The sequence below is a fragment of the Lacerta agilis genome, chromosome 5, assembly GCF_009819535.1.
Source record: "Lacerta agilis isolate rLacAgi1 chromosome 5, rLacAgi1.pri, whole genome shotgun sequence".
In the NCBI taxonomy this organism is placed as follows: domain Eukaryota; kingdom Metazoa; phylum Chordata; class Lepidosauria; order Squamata; family Lacertidae; genus Lacerta; species Lacerta agilis.
In genome coordinates, this window is record NC_046316.1 from 71,969,001 (window position 1) to 71,982,438 (window position 13,438).

Consider the following 13,438-nt stretch of genomic DNA (forward strand, 5'->3'; position numbering starts at 1 on the left):
AATCACTCTGTATGGACCTGATCCAAACTGAGGCAATCTGGCACTGCCTCAGCCTTCTCCAGCTGAATCCTGCATCAACCCATACTGGCCCAATTCAGCCCAGGATCCAGGATTTTGTCAGAGTCAGCATTACCGTAAGACAAGCAGTGCCAGGGTGACTATTTGAATTGGTAGAGATGCACTGTTTCTTATAATTGGGCTTGTGCAACACTTAGTGAGAAGAGTGTGTGGGCTGCCATTCTCTGCCCACTAAAAAATATAAGTTATTCTCTGCACATCCATAGGCAGGGGAAGAACTTCCACATAAGAGGGTTTCCATACAATATTGGCTCTTTACCTCCCATTCAGTAATTGTGCAAATCACATGACATACATTTTGAATTCATGTGCTGCCTGAAGGAAAATCTGATCCACAGATCCATTGCCAAAAGCTAAACAAGCATACCATTTATTTATCTTTTTAACGTGAGGGATGCTTTCTTCTAGTCGTACACAGTTTTCTTCCCCTCCCCTCAAAAAATGGTTTAAGTTTTCATTAGCCAAAATACTGCTTTCTGTAAACTGAAAGAATGATGTGTTCCAGCCAATAGGGAACAGAAGCCCTTGGACTATCCCATAATGCAGTGCATAACTTCTGCTGCCTCCCTCCCCAATTAAAAAGTCCAACAAGGGGCGGGAGCAGGAATGGGGCAAACATTTGATACCGTCAATAGTAACAATAGCATAAACAAACAACCTTTTTAATGCTTCTTATTGCAAGCCATACCGCTAACTTTGGGGTATTAGAAAGCATGAAATATAAATGAAGTAGATAAATGAAGCAATCCAACTAGGGCCATCGCATCTTGTCTAAATTATAACAGGGAGACCTTTGTGCTTACATTGCCAGTATTTATTCATTAAGAATTCCGTCTATTCATAAAAAACCAAATGCACTGTGTTACTATAGTGCAGGCTGGATTTCTGTCATTAAATGCCTCATCAAAAGTTGCTTTATTCCCAATACTATTCATTCCCCTTGCAAACTTCCTTTCCTTGCAATTTGCAGATGGAAATGTGATTACGTAACCTTACTAAACAGTACTTTGGAGGTGAGAGCAAACATCACGAAGTGTAAAATAAATGTGGCAGGGGCTTCTGCATTCCTGGTTGCTTGGAAGTAAAAATGTGTGTATACAACTGTAAATATTGCATTTTATCCTCTGAGTCTCATGAAGAAACTTCTACACCTGGATGCTTGCAATTCTGCATGGATAAATCCTTCTTGTTCGTCCAGGATCACAATTAAATCATGGCTAAATACTATTATTCATGCATTGTTCATGTAAGCTACTTTCCTAAAGAACAGCAATAACAATGAGGCTGCTGTGAATATTTTCAATCTCAATTTTCAGTCCCCAAAAAAGGAATTATAGAAGGCGAGGGGGAATATTTTCTCCGAAACTCTGTTAGAATGGTGAGCTTATTCTGCACCTGTTCAGTTCCACTGTTTCACTTACCTGCTGATGCTTTGATTCCACCCCTTCCATTAAATGCTTTTCCTCATCCTAGATTAATCATATTCACCACAGCGACATCAGTGCATAACTCATCAGATTTTGCAAAGCGATTATGTCACTGAGGGAAATCACTGTCAACTGCAAGTGAGGAAAGAGAAGGTGCATAGATCATCCCAGCTAATCAGGGGCTGTAAAAGAAATGAGATGATGTCATTACACTGCCTAGCCAATCCTGGTGTTGTTGCAGGCAAACAAAATCAAACGAAGGGAGCACGTTTCAAGACTACCCAAAATGCCTAAAGTAGTGGGTATTTTTAGCATAGCCCTAAATTACTACCTTGCTGATCAGAAGGTCCTCGGTTCGAATCCCTGCGTAGGGGTGAGCTCCCATTGCTCGGTCCCAGCTCCTGCCCACCTAGCAGTTCGAAAGCACATCAAAGTGCAAGTAGATAAATAGGTGTTTCCGTGCGCTGCTCTGGTTCACCAGAAGTGGCTTTGTCATGCTGGCCACATGATCCGGAAGCTGTCTGCGGACAAACGCTGGCTCCCTCGGCCTATAGAGCGAGATGAGCGCCGCAACCCCAGAGTCAGACACGACTGGGCCTAATAGTCAGGGGTCCCTTTACCTTTAAATTACTACTAGATATAGATTCATATTTATTAAATTTATGAATTCTGGCATCTTTCGGTAAACAGCTTTGAGGAGTTCTTTTTACAACCAAACGGTATATTAATTATATGGATTTTTATGAAATAAATTATATGAAGACATCTGAAGGTAATGAACAATAGAAATGTCACACCATAGAAACAAAAAAATACAGCAAAAATGGTAAGCATGTCAGAAGCATAACCCACCCAATGAACATCTTTCACAATCACCACAAAATAATCTACGTACTGAAAATTCCTCAAAACAATAACATCAGCATTCAAATCCCAGATAATACAGAACTGTTTTACCTAGTGCCAGAATGATGTCAAAGCTGGCACCAGGTGAGCCTACCTGGGAAGAGCATTCAATAAACTACTCCCAAGACTACTACTGTTAGCATCATTAGTGGCTAGCTGGATATTTTTTAAGGGTGCTTCATAACTACACTGCAACATTGTGTTGCAGATCCCACTTGTAACTAAAGAATTCCTATTTAGTTGCTTAAAGGAGTTCATTAGTGGGGAGGCATGCAGTGTTTCAGGACACTGCTTTTGGAACAAACAACTGATAAGAAAGAAAAACAGCAAATTATCATCTGGGTCAGAAAAAAAGAGCAATGCTGCAGTTGGCCAAGAATATACTTTAGCCAGGGTCTTCGCAAATAAGTACTAAGGCACTTTTTAAGTCCCATATAAATCACACTTTGAACACCAGGGCACCTTATTCTTTAGCCAGCAATCCTCTCCTTCAACCTGCATTATTGATTTTTCAAACTATGAGAAAAACTCCTGCAGCACCTGTCATCCCGACTGCCTTTTAAAGAAGTAAATGGTATGAGCAGAAGAACCAGAAATTAGTGTCTTCAATATATTCATACTGGAGGGTTCTTATGAATTAATTAATGAATTCGGTGAATTATGAATGTCAGACAGATCTGTTTTGCTTCGCCCTTATTTTTGCTAATGAAATATAATCCAATAACCAGTTCTACCCTTGCAAGAGTTTAATTCACTTAAGAGCCAACTGTCATATTAATTATGTTTATATGAAATCTGTATTACTGTTTAATTTCACAAACACACACTCTTGTGACCTATGTATAAAATATAAAGATTCCAGTTGCTTTAAGAGGACCCCCCACCCTCCAATGCCCCCCCTCACATTTTTTCATCCAGTCTGTGGTCTGAGTAAACATTTCCCCCCAGTGCTGATTTGCACGCAGCAACCAGAAAAGTAATCATCATTTCATAAGGAAGTATTTGATCTACACCACAAGTCATAATGTACAGCACATGTTTCACAGTGCAGTTTTTGGGAGGCTCTCAAGAAAACGCAGGTCAAATATAAAAGAGTTACTGTGTCTACACTTTGCTGTGACTGTAGGGCACACATGGAAATATCTAGCAGATGCTGAAATTTACCTTTTTGAGGTTTTCATTGCTAAGGATCAAGTTTCTAGTCCTCACAGCCACAAAAATAAATAATTGAAAATAGGTTGGGCAAGACCTCTGAAGCCTCAAAAAACAAAACAAAAAAACAACCAGAGCTTTGGGGTAGACTTTTAGGGATATTCCATGCACAAGATGAGAGTCCCCTACTGCCTCTGACATTGTTACATTATTTATTTATAAAATGCTTTCTGTCTCACCCAGGAACCCAAGACAGTTCAGAATCACAAACTGAAATGTATTATAATCAAGATGAGATAATGTTGGCTGATGCAGAAACTTATGTATAAAATAGTTTTGGTTCCATTTCCTAACCTTTGACTTAGCTTGGAAGTTCTTGCAGCACAATCTGTTTACTTAGATGTTTGGAACACACTCAGCAGAAAATCTAAAACAAAAATGAGAAGCTCTCATCCTACCATGATTTCAAAAAATAATAATAGAGCAACATGGGATCTGAGAGCTCCTACAACAACTTTATAACCCTTCTTGATTCCCACTAGCATGCCTTACCTTCAGCTTTTGGACAAATTCCTCGTCCAAGTGGCATTGGATTTTTCCTGTCTACCCAATACCTGGCAATGTTACCTAGTCCACGGGCACATTATTGGCATGACCTAGGGCACTTACTGATATTGGCATGCATGATTCAATTTGCTACAGATCCCACCAACCAAAATACTCCATTGGGTCAGATGCATAGAAATGACTTCCCATAGTCAACTCGTTCATCCCACACATCTGATAAACTGTAAATGTAACCTGGGGCACTGCTGGTTTTTGTTGTTGTTGTTTAGTCATTTAGTCATGTCCAACTCTTCGTGACCCCATGGACCAGAGCATGCCAGGCACTCCTGTATTCCACTGCCTCCTGCAGTTTGGTCAAACTCATGTTAGTAGCTTCGAGAACACTGTCCAACCATCTCATCCTCTGTCGTCCCCTTCTCCTTGTGCCCTCAATCTTTCCCATCAGGGTCTTTTCCAGGGAGTCTTCTCTTCTCGGGAGGTGGCCAAAGTACTGGAGCCTCAACTTCAGGATCTGTCCTTCCAGTGAGCACTCAGGGCTGATTTCCTTCAGAATGGATAGGTTTGATCTTCTTGGGGTCCATGGGATTCACAAGAGTCTCCTCCAGCACCATAATTCAAAAGCAACAATTCTTCGGCGATCAACCTTTTTTATGGTCCAGCTGTCACTTCCATACATCACTAATGGGAAAACCATGGCTTTAATTATATGGACCTTTGTCGGCAAGGTGATTTCTCTGCTTTTTAAGATGCTGTCTAGGTTTGTCATTGCTTTTCTCCCAAGAAGCAGGCGTCTTTTAATTTTGTGACTACTGTCACCATCTGCAGTGAAAATGGAACCCAAGAAAGTAAAATCTCTCACTGCCTCCATTTCTTCCCCTTCTATTTGCCAGGAGGTGATGGGACCAGTGGCCATGATCTTAGTTTTTTTGATGTTGAGCTTCAGACCATATTTTGCGCTCTCCTCTTTCATCTTCATTAAAAGGTTATTTAATTCCTCCTCACTTTCTGCCATCAAAGTTGTGTCATCTGCATTTCTGAGGTTGTTGATATTTCTTCCAGCAATCTTAATTCTGGCTTGGGATTCATCCAGTCCAGCCTTTCGCATGATGAATTCTGCATATAAGTTAAATAAGCAGGGAGACAATATACAGCCTTGTCGTACACCTTTCCCAAAACGCTGCTGTTTAGTATTGGAAAAGTCAAATGCAAATTGACAGAGGAGATAAAGAGTAGGCAAGAATAGTGTCAGGTATCCGTGGATGTGTTGGCAATGTGAGATTTCTAGAATACAGCATCAGTATCATCATTTAATGCATGTGTGGTGGGACTGTGCCCAGTTTTTACTGAAAGTGTAGATTCTGTCATGGAAGGCTTAAAGTACGCATGTGTCAAAAAGCCAGATAAGAACTTTATTGTTTGTCTCCAGCAAGAACAGTACACAAAATTCCTGACTCCACCTGTATCCAGTACCACATAGGAAGCTGTCTTATACTGAATCAGACCATTGGTCCATCTAGTTCAGCTAGATTTGAGAAGTGCATATTGAGGAGGGAGGCTGCTTCAGGTAAAAGAAACCAGAGCTGTCTCCAGGTTTGTGTAGCCCCAAGGGAATAGGACATCTCCCCACTATTCCCATGCCCCTTCCACCATGCCATGGGCAACAGGTAGTCCCAGATCCTGTCTCTCATCCTCTCACTCCTGCCTGTCATAGCCTCTTCGCTGAGCCACAACACAGAGAGCTCAGTGGAGTGGGAGGCCAACCAGGAGAGTCTCTGAGCTGTACTTGCCTGGAGGCAGAGTCATCATCCAAAGTCAGGTCCAGTCCTAGGGTCAGGGAAACAGCAATCCACATGATCAGACAGTCCAGGGGGCAGGGAATCTGATGATCAACAGTCAAGATGAGCAGGGAGCAGCAAGGTAGGGCCAGGAACTACTAACTAGGATACAGCCAAGAGAGGATAAGGAAATAAAGAAGGCCAATGGGAACCAAATCAGAGTGAAGCAAGAAGAATTGTATGGGGCGATGAGAGAGATTTGTGCACTTAGAGATACAACCCATTGCAAGTAAGGAATACAGAAAGCACACTGAGTAAAGCACTCTTTGCAAACTTGGTGCCATCTGAATGTTTTGGACCACAACTTCCCTTAGTCTTGGCCAGCATGGCCATGTTGGCTGGGGCTGAAGGGAGCTGTAGTTCTGGATAGCACCAGGTTGGTAAAGGCTGGACTAGTTGGAGAAACCGTTTCATTATCAGTCACTGTAACATAATCATATCGGCACATCGGGAGAAAGGTGGTGTGCACTCCCCCCCCCTTTAATTTTTTTTGCCTGCCATGCTCCCTTGAGTAAAAAGTTCATTCCTGTTTTGAAAAATACAGATAAACAGCTTTATTAATATTGCATCATGTTTTCTCTGTCTCACAGCTGTAATGTATTGAGACCCACCACTGTTTGCAAGCTATTATGTAAACATAGCAAAAACATTGCTTACAGTAATTAGGGTAGCTTTTTCCAGCCTCTTTTTCCACTTTCCTGCTAATTAAATTTTAGAGATTACTGTAAATAATGTACTTTCCGGGAAACCCCAAATGCTTATCAAAATAAAATAAAACCAAAGACTTAATCTCAAATGAATAAAATGGATCCTTCTTTTTACCTTCATAAAAAGCTAGTATATCTGTCTCTCGGTGGTATAAAAGCAGCCAATGGAAAGATACTGTATTTTCCCTTCAGAGGTGGGTGGTTCATTACACAACGGAATACGGAGATTATTGATCGCTTCACATGGAAATATTTATTAGCCACCAAGCATGACAAAGTACCATAGCAGGATAAAACAAAAACACAAGAAGTGAAAACATAAAACAATTCTCAAAAAAGAAATCAGAGTCAACTCACTCTGCTGGAAAAGCCTGCAAAAACTGAATATGTGTTTCACATCCAATTTGCTATGCCATGGGGATATTATGTGACCAGTGAGGTAAATGAGTTGTGAATGGCTAATTGACGGACAGTCCTGATTGTCAGGTAGTCCCAAATTTGAACAAAGAATCTTATGGGTTGAAGCTAGGTGGATGGGTGGATTTTGCTTATATGCTGGCCTCAGAGCCCTTTTCAGGGAATCTCCTTCACTCATTCTTGTCATTAGCTGGCAATATGAAACCTCTTGATTGGCCAGGCTTGATATACATAATGGGACTTAACCAGTCAATAGAGCTTTACACTCTGCCTGGTGAATCTTAGGCTCTGCTCCTAGCTCCAACAAATGACCACACCAGGGATAAGGAGTACACAGATCTGGATATTAGGTAAATTCTCCCATGAGTCCAGCCTGATACTGATTTGCAACAAAGGATTGGATTGGCTGTCTTTGTTGCCTCCAACACTTCCATTATATTATGATGAAGTAAACAACTTAAAAAGCAAAGGTGGGGAATGTTAGAACAGAAATGGGTTTTTTCCATTGTTTTAGCCATGAGCAAATGACACGTTTTGTGTGCTGGGATTAAGAAACAAACACAAAAGTCAACTTAAATTGTCTAACTTTGGTCTTGTTGAGTTATAACCATAAGCCAAACCACGGCCAAGTGTGAATACACAAGTGTGTGTAAAAATTGTGTTCTTCCAGCAGCCCTGCTGCTGCCACGCTACCCAGAGATAAGCCTTTACCAGTTTCATGGAGCCTGCAAATAAACTCCTGCCCCAAAGCAGTATGTATGTATACAAAATCCAAGTGCCACAAAACTAATAAAATTGCTTGCTTGAAGGGCACATTCTGTGACAAAGCATTTTAGCTATTAAAAAAAGACTAAGGTTATATACACACACACACACACACACACACACACACACACATGCTCTAAGAAATTTCTAAGTATTTGACAGACCTCCAGGGAAAAAAGCAAATTTACACCAACACCATGTATGCTCTTCTTGTTCAAACATGACTCAAGAATGCTGCCACCTAGCTATTAGAGGCGGTGGTTTTGCAGATATATAAAAGGTAAAGGGACCCCTGACCATTAGGTCCAGTCGTGTCCAACTCTGGGGTTGCGGTGCTCATCTTGCGTTACTGGCCAAGGGAGCCGGCATACAGCTTCCGGGTCATGTGGCCAGCATGACAAGCCGCTTCTGGCGAACCAGAGCAGCGCATGGAAACGCCGTTTACCTTCCCACCGGAGCGGTACCTATTCATCTACTTGCACTTTGACGTGCTTTTGAACTGCTAGGTTGGCAGGAGCTGCGATTGAGCAACGGAAGCTCAACCCGTCGCAGGGATTCGAACCGCCGACCTTCTGATCAGCAAGCCCTAGGCTCTGTGGTTTTAACCCACAGCGCCACCTGGGTCCCTTTGCAGATATATAGGGTTTGACAAATTAGGATTCCCTTAGGTATTTTCTGCCTCATTCCATAAAGAAATGCAATGGCTAAAGATTTTTAATAAAGCCTCATTCCCTTTTCACCATATACCAAAGATCTGTAAAGAAAACCAGGTATGTAGACTGGGAAGAGCTGCACTTGCCATGTTTGGCAATGGCAAAGGGCTGTGACCTGGAGGTGGCAAATGCACTCAAATACACCTGACCTTTGCATCTGGACAATTCATGCTGATCTCCTGCTTATGTTCGAGCAGAGGATATAATGACATCACTGAGACCAGTGTAGACTACATGTTGGCAAAAACAGCCCAGCATTAGGTTTCCTTGTGCTGTATCATTGCTCCTGCCATTCTGCCTGCTCCCATTTCCTACTACAACAACATACCAGCTGAAAAGACATGCAACTTGCTCTAATAGCTAGGAAGAAAACACCCCCCCCCACCCTCTGATCCTTAACTGCAATAGATGTAGCTGTCTGGGAGTGGGGTGGGGGAGCTCCCATTGTCAGGGGAAAGTGGATCTGTGGCCCATTGGGATCCTTACAAATAAGGTCACACACTTGGGGAAAGGGGCTGTTGCTCAGAGGCAGAGCTCCCACTTTGCATGCAAAAGGTTCCAGGTTCAATCCACGGCAGCTCCAGGTAGGTCTATAATTACTTTTTATTTTTTTTACATGCTGCCCATCTGACTGGATTGCCCCAGCCACTCTGGGTGGCTCCTCCCCCCCCCCCAAAAAAATAGCAAAAACACGATACAACGTCAAACACTTATCCAATCCAAATAACTTTATTGTACTAGCCACTTGACATGACAAATCTGGATCAAAAATAAACACAAGCAAAAGGGATGCCACGCCACAAATAATAGGTCTCTATTTAGAAAGGTAAAGGTAAAGGGACCCCTGACCATTAGGTCCAGTCGTGTCCGACTCTGGGGTTGCGGCACTCCTCTCACGTTACTGGCCGAGGGAGCCGGCGTGCAGCTTCTGGGTCATGTGGCCAGCATGACAAAACCTCTTCTGATGAACCAGAGCAGCGCACGGAAATGCCGTTTACCTTCCCACCGGAGCGGTACCTATTTATCTACTTGCACTTTGACGTGCTTTCGAACTGCTATGTGGGCAGGAGCTGGGACCGAGCAACGGGAGCTCACCCTGTTGTGGGGATTCGAACCGCCAACCTTGAAACCCTGGAGAGTCACGATCAGTCAACCTAGACACTGGCGGAGGAAGAGGGGGCGGGGGAGTGCACCGCCCCTGGCAGCGCGATCCTGGTGGGGTGTCATTGCAGCTGCCCCCCTGCGCTGGACGCCACGGCCCCGGGATGCATGCCACACCCCCAGGACGTGCGCCATGCCCCAACGGGTGGCATGCCATGCCCTGCGGGCAGCGTGCCATGCCCCCGGGATGCACGTCACGCCCCCAGGGTGTGCACCATGCCCTGGGACGTGCACCAGACACACCCCGCCTGCTCTCCACCCCCCAGTGCCAGAGCATGAAGCTCCGCCACTGAACGTAGAGAGTAAAGAGCTAAATAGACTAATGGTCTTACTCAGTATAAAGCCAGAATATGTTCCTAAGATGCAGAAATGCAACACCAAAAAGCACGTGTTGTACTTTGGTCAGTAGGTTTATCACTTTTCCTTCTCGGATGTTGCCAAGAACACTTGGCATGCCCCACAAATGATTAGAGCTCTGTTAGCAGAGCACTGTCTGCACTGAACCTATCTCGAAAGTTAAAAATATCACAGACTTTTGCAAACAAAGTGCTCTGGATTACATGAGTTATGTTTCTTTTTTTAATCAGAAGAAGTGTTGAATGAAGGAGGCACTGATGATCAGCAAGATGCTGCAACACTTGTTAAAGTTGCCAAAATCTGAACCATCCCTTTCTGGCTGGATTTTGATTAGGAGAGGGACAAGATTTTCTGCACATCCACAGAATGCTTAATCTCATCTCAGAGCCTTCAATAAAGGTCAGTGTGAAATATCACATCCACACAAATAAGATATAGATTGGGGTGTGTGTGGATAGTTGGAGATTTATATACTATTTAAAAGTGCGAGGAAGACCAAAATAATTGCTTTTGCCCTCATGGGCTCTGCATTAAGGGATTAAACTAAAGGCATCTTTAGCTGAAAATATCTAAATCAATTATTTTCTGGTCTAGCCTGCCTCAAAGGGATCATTTTAATTAGGGTACCAGCATTGGTAGAGATTGCAGATTGTATTTCATTTGAACTTTTTAACATTATAAATCCCTTTTGGATATTATGCTTATTTTCTGTTCTTATTGTTTCTCTCTCCAGTTTGTGTTTTTTGGTATCAGACTGATTAAAATGTACAGTATTCAGCACTGATTACAGCGTGTATAATACTCCCACAATGTCAAACTTAATGGCGAACATCTGCTTAACATCTTTAAGTACATTAATTGTGCTCGCCACTCCGGCCATACATATTCATTCACAACCATTTCTGAGCTATTCCACAGAGCTTGCAACATGTGTTAGGGGCCGCTCGAATCTGAAGTTAATTGGCAAATGAATATATATAATAGTTCTAACAAAGAGCCATATACGTACATGAAGTACAACTAAGAAAACTATGTGATGGGGCGAGTTGCATACAGAGGCTGCTGGGTGAACAGCAGGGTAAAGTCAAAGCAACATCATCTCCTGGTTTTTGCTAGGAGAAGGGTTGGGAATCAGTGCAGTTCAAATTTAAATGCATATCTAGCTAATCTGCACTCAAAACTAAACACAGCCAGCCTTCAAACTTCCTGCCTTTCTGAAGTTTGCAATGCAGTTTTCCACCAAGTAATGTGTCCAAAAATGCACCTACTGGTGAAAAACAACATACAAAAATGCATTATGTTGGAGAAAATGGTTTTTTGGAAAGAAAAAAAAAGTGTCTAGTATGAAAAATTTCAAAGCAAAAAAACCAAACAAAACATGTATAGTAGGAGAAATGGGCAGGAAAATGCTGAGGATTTCTTTTAAAAATCACTAATTATTACATGTATTTGGAAAACTGAACTTAAGACCAAAAAATGAGAAATGGAAAGACAGTGAAACTGACAGATTTCCCCATCTCTAGCTGTTACAGAAATATACTTAGACCTGCATTACTACACAGGAGCCACTCGGTGGAAGAACAACTGCTTTGCATGCAGAAGGTCCCAGGTTAATTCTCAGCATCTCCAAGTATGGTGGGGTCAGTCAGCATAGACAATACTGTGCTAGATTATGGTTACCAGATGTCCCCGTTTCCCGGGGACAGTCCCCGGATTTACAAATCTGTCCCCGGACAAAGTCCATCTCTGGAATGTCCCCGGATTTCATTTAATATCACTGGATTTATATTTTAAGTGTTGTAGATTTATTAGTAGGGAATGAATGTTGTGTGATTGGTTCAACGGCACAAGACACATCATATGGGGACTTCCGGCAAGGAAAGATGGCGAACGCCACAGCAGCGAGCAGCTCCTGAAGCCAGCCAGAGCACTACCAGGCTGGTTCTGGGCTGCTGAGACTGCCACTGCTGCCGCCACTGCCAAAGGGGAACTGGGGACACCTGGCGTGTCAACTGGGGGAACCGCTCCCCCCCCCACGACCCAAATCGAGCTGGGAGCAAGAGCACCCGGCCACCTGGCCAACTGCCCAATGGTGCTCCGAGGCCAGGAAAATCACAGAGCCGACACAGGGAGAAGGAGGAGAGCAGAAGGAGAAGGAAGAGAGAGAAAGAGGAAGGAGAAAAAAGAGGGGAGCCCCAACCTTGCGCCGCCGCCGCCACTACTGAGGAGGAGAGGTAGGAGAGCACTGGGAGGGCAAGGACACGTGGCCAAGCCCAGGCCCGAGCCTACTCCATGGCGGCTAGCGCTCCAAGAGAGCAGGCCAGGGCCCAGAGGAAGGCCATGTGACAGAGGAGACCACAGAAAAGAAGATAATAGCCTGAGGCTTTGCAGTTTATAAATATGAACACTCAAAGATCCCAATTTGTCTTGGGGCAAGCAACATCCCTAGCCTGAACCCACAAATTGAATGTCAAATGAGTACATTGTAATATAATTTTATGGCTTCCGCATGCTATCTGTTCAGTTCTCCTGCCACCAGTCAATCATATAGACGTGGTGGCCATGCTAATCTTCTCTGTATCATTCCAATTTTAGTATATGTGCTGCCGAAGCGAGCGCCACATCTTAGCCTTTTGGCTAAGATCGAGTGTAATAATATAGATGTGGCAGGCTGCAGAGACAGAGAAGTTCAAAGGGCAACTAGCAAGGAGAGTTAACTGCATGTGACCTGCTTCAAGCAAAGTATCCTGGTAGGCATCATTATTACCCTTCAACACTTCCAAAGCACTGGTGCTGGTTGGTGTAGGTTGCCTCTGAACTTCGAAAACCTTGATATCTGGCTAGTGGAAAGCTGGATAAAATCTAAGGAGGGAGGCAGAATATATTCCCACATCTGACCAGACAAAATCACCATAGCTTTGACATTAACAGCCTCAGCTCTGCTTCACCTTCAACAATGACATAACACAGTGTTTGCTAAGCGATTTTTTTTCTTTACCTGTTTTGCCTTAAGCAGACAGTATGGTTTTTATAATCAGTTAATTTTATGACAGGGCAGTTTAATCTCATTACAGTTTTCATGATCCAGTGGCTATGTTTGTTGCTACTAGGTAATCTGGCATTTGAAAGCTGCAGTTATAATTACACCTCAGGATCAATTAGTGGAGCAATTTGTTAACATCTAGAAACTAAAAGCACTTAACTCTTCTGTTTCCTACTTCTTTAAAAGGGTGGACATTCTTTCTCCAACTAGGGGTGTGTAGAAGCAGGTTCATAGACAGACTAAGCTCAGGGAGTCACAGGTTCAAATCCCCATGTGGCTGTGAAGTTAATCGACATCACCTTGAGCTAAT

At 43.1% G+C, this 13,438-nt stretch overlaps 1 pseudogene; it reads right to left on the bottom strand.

Moving 5' to 3' along the window:
* Positions 1-12,643: 12,643 nt before the first annotated feature.
* Positions 12,644-12,704, bottom strand: LOC117047641 (annotated as a pseudogene).
* Positions 12,705-13,438: the final 734 nt, after the last annotated feature.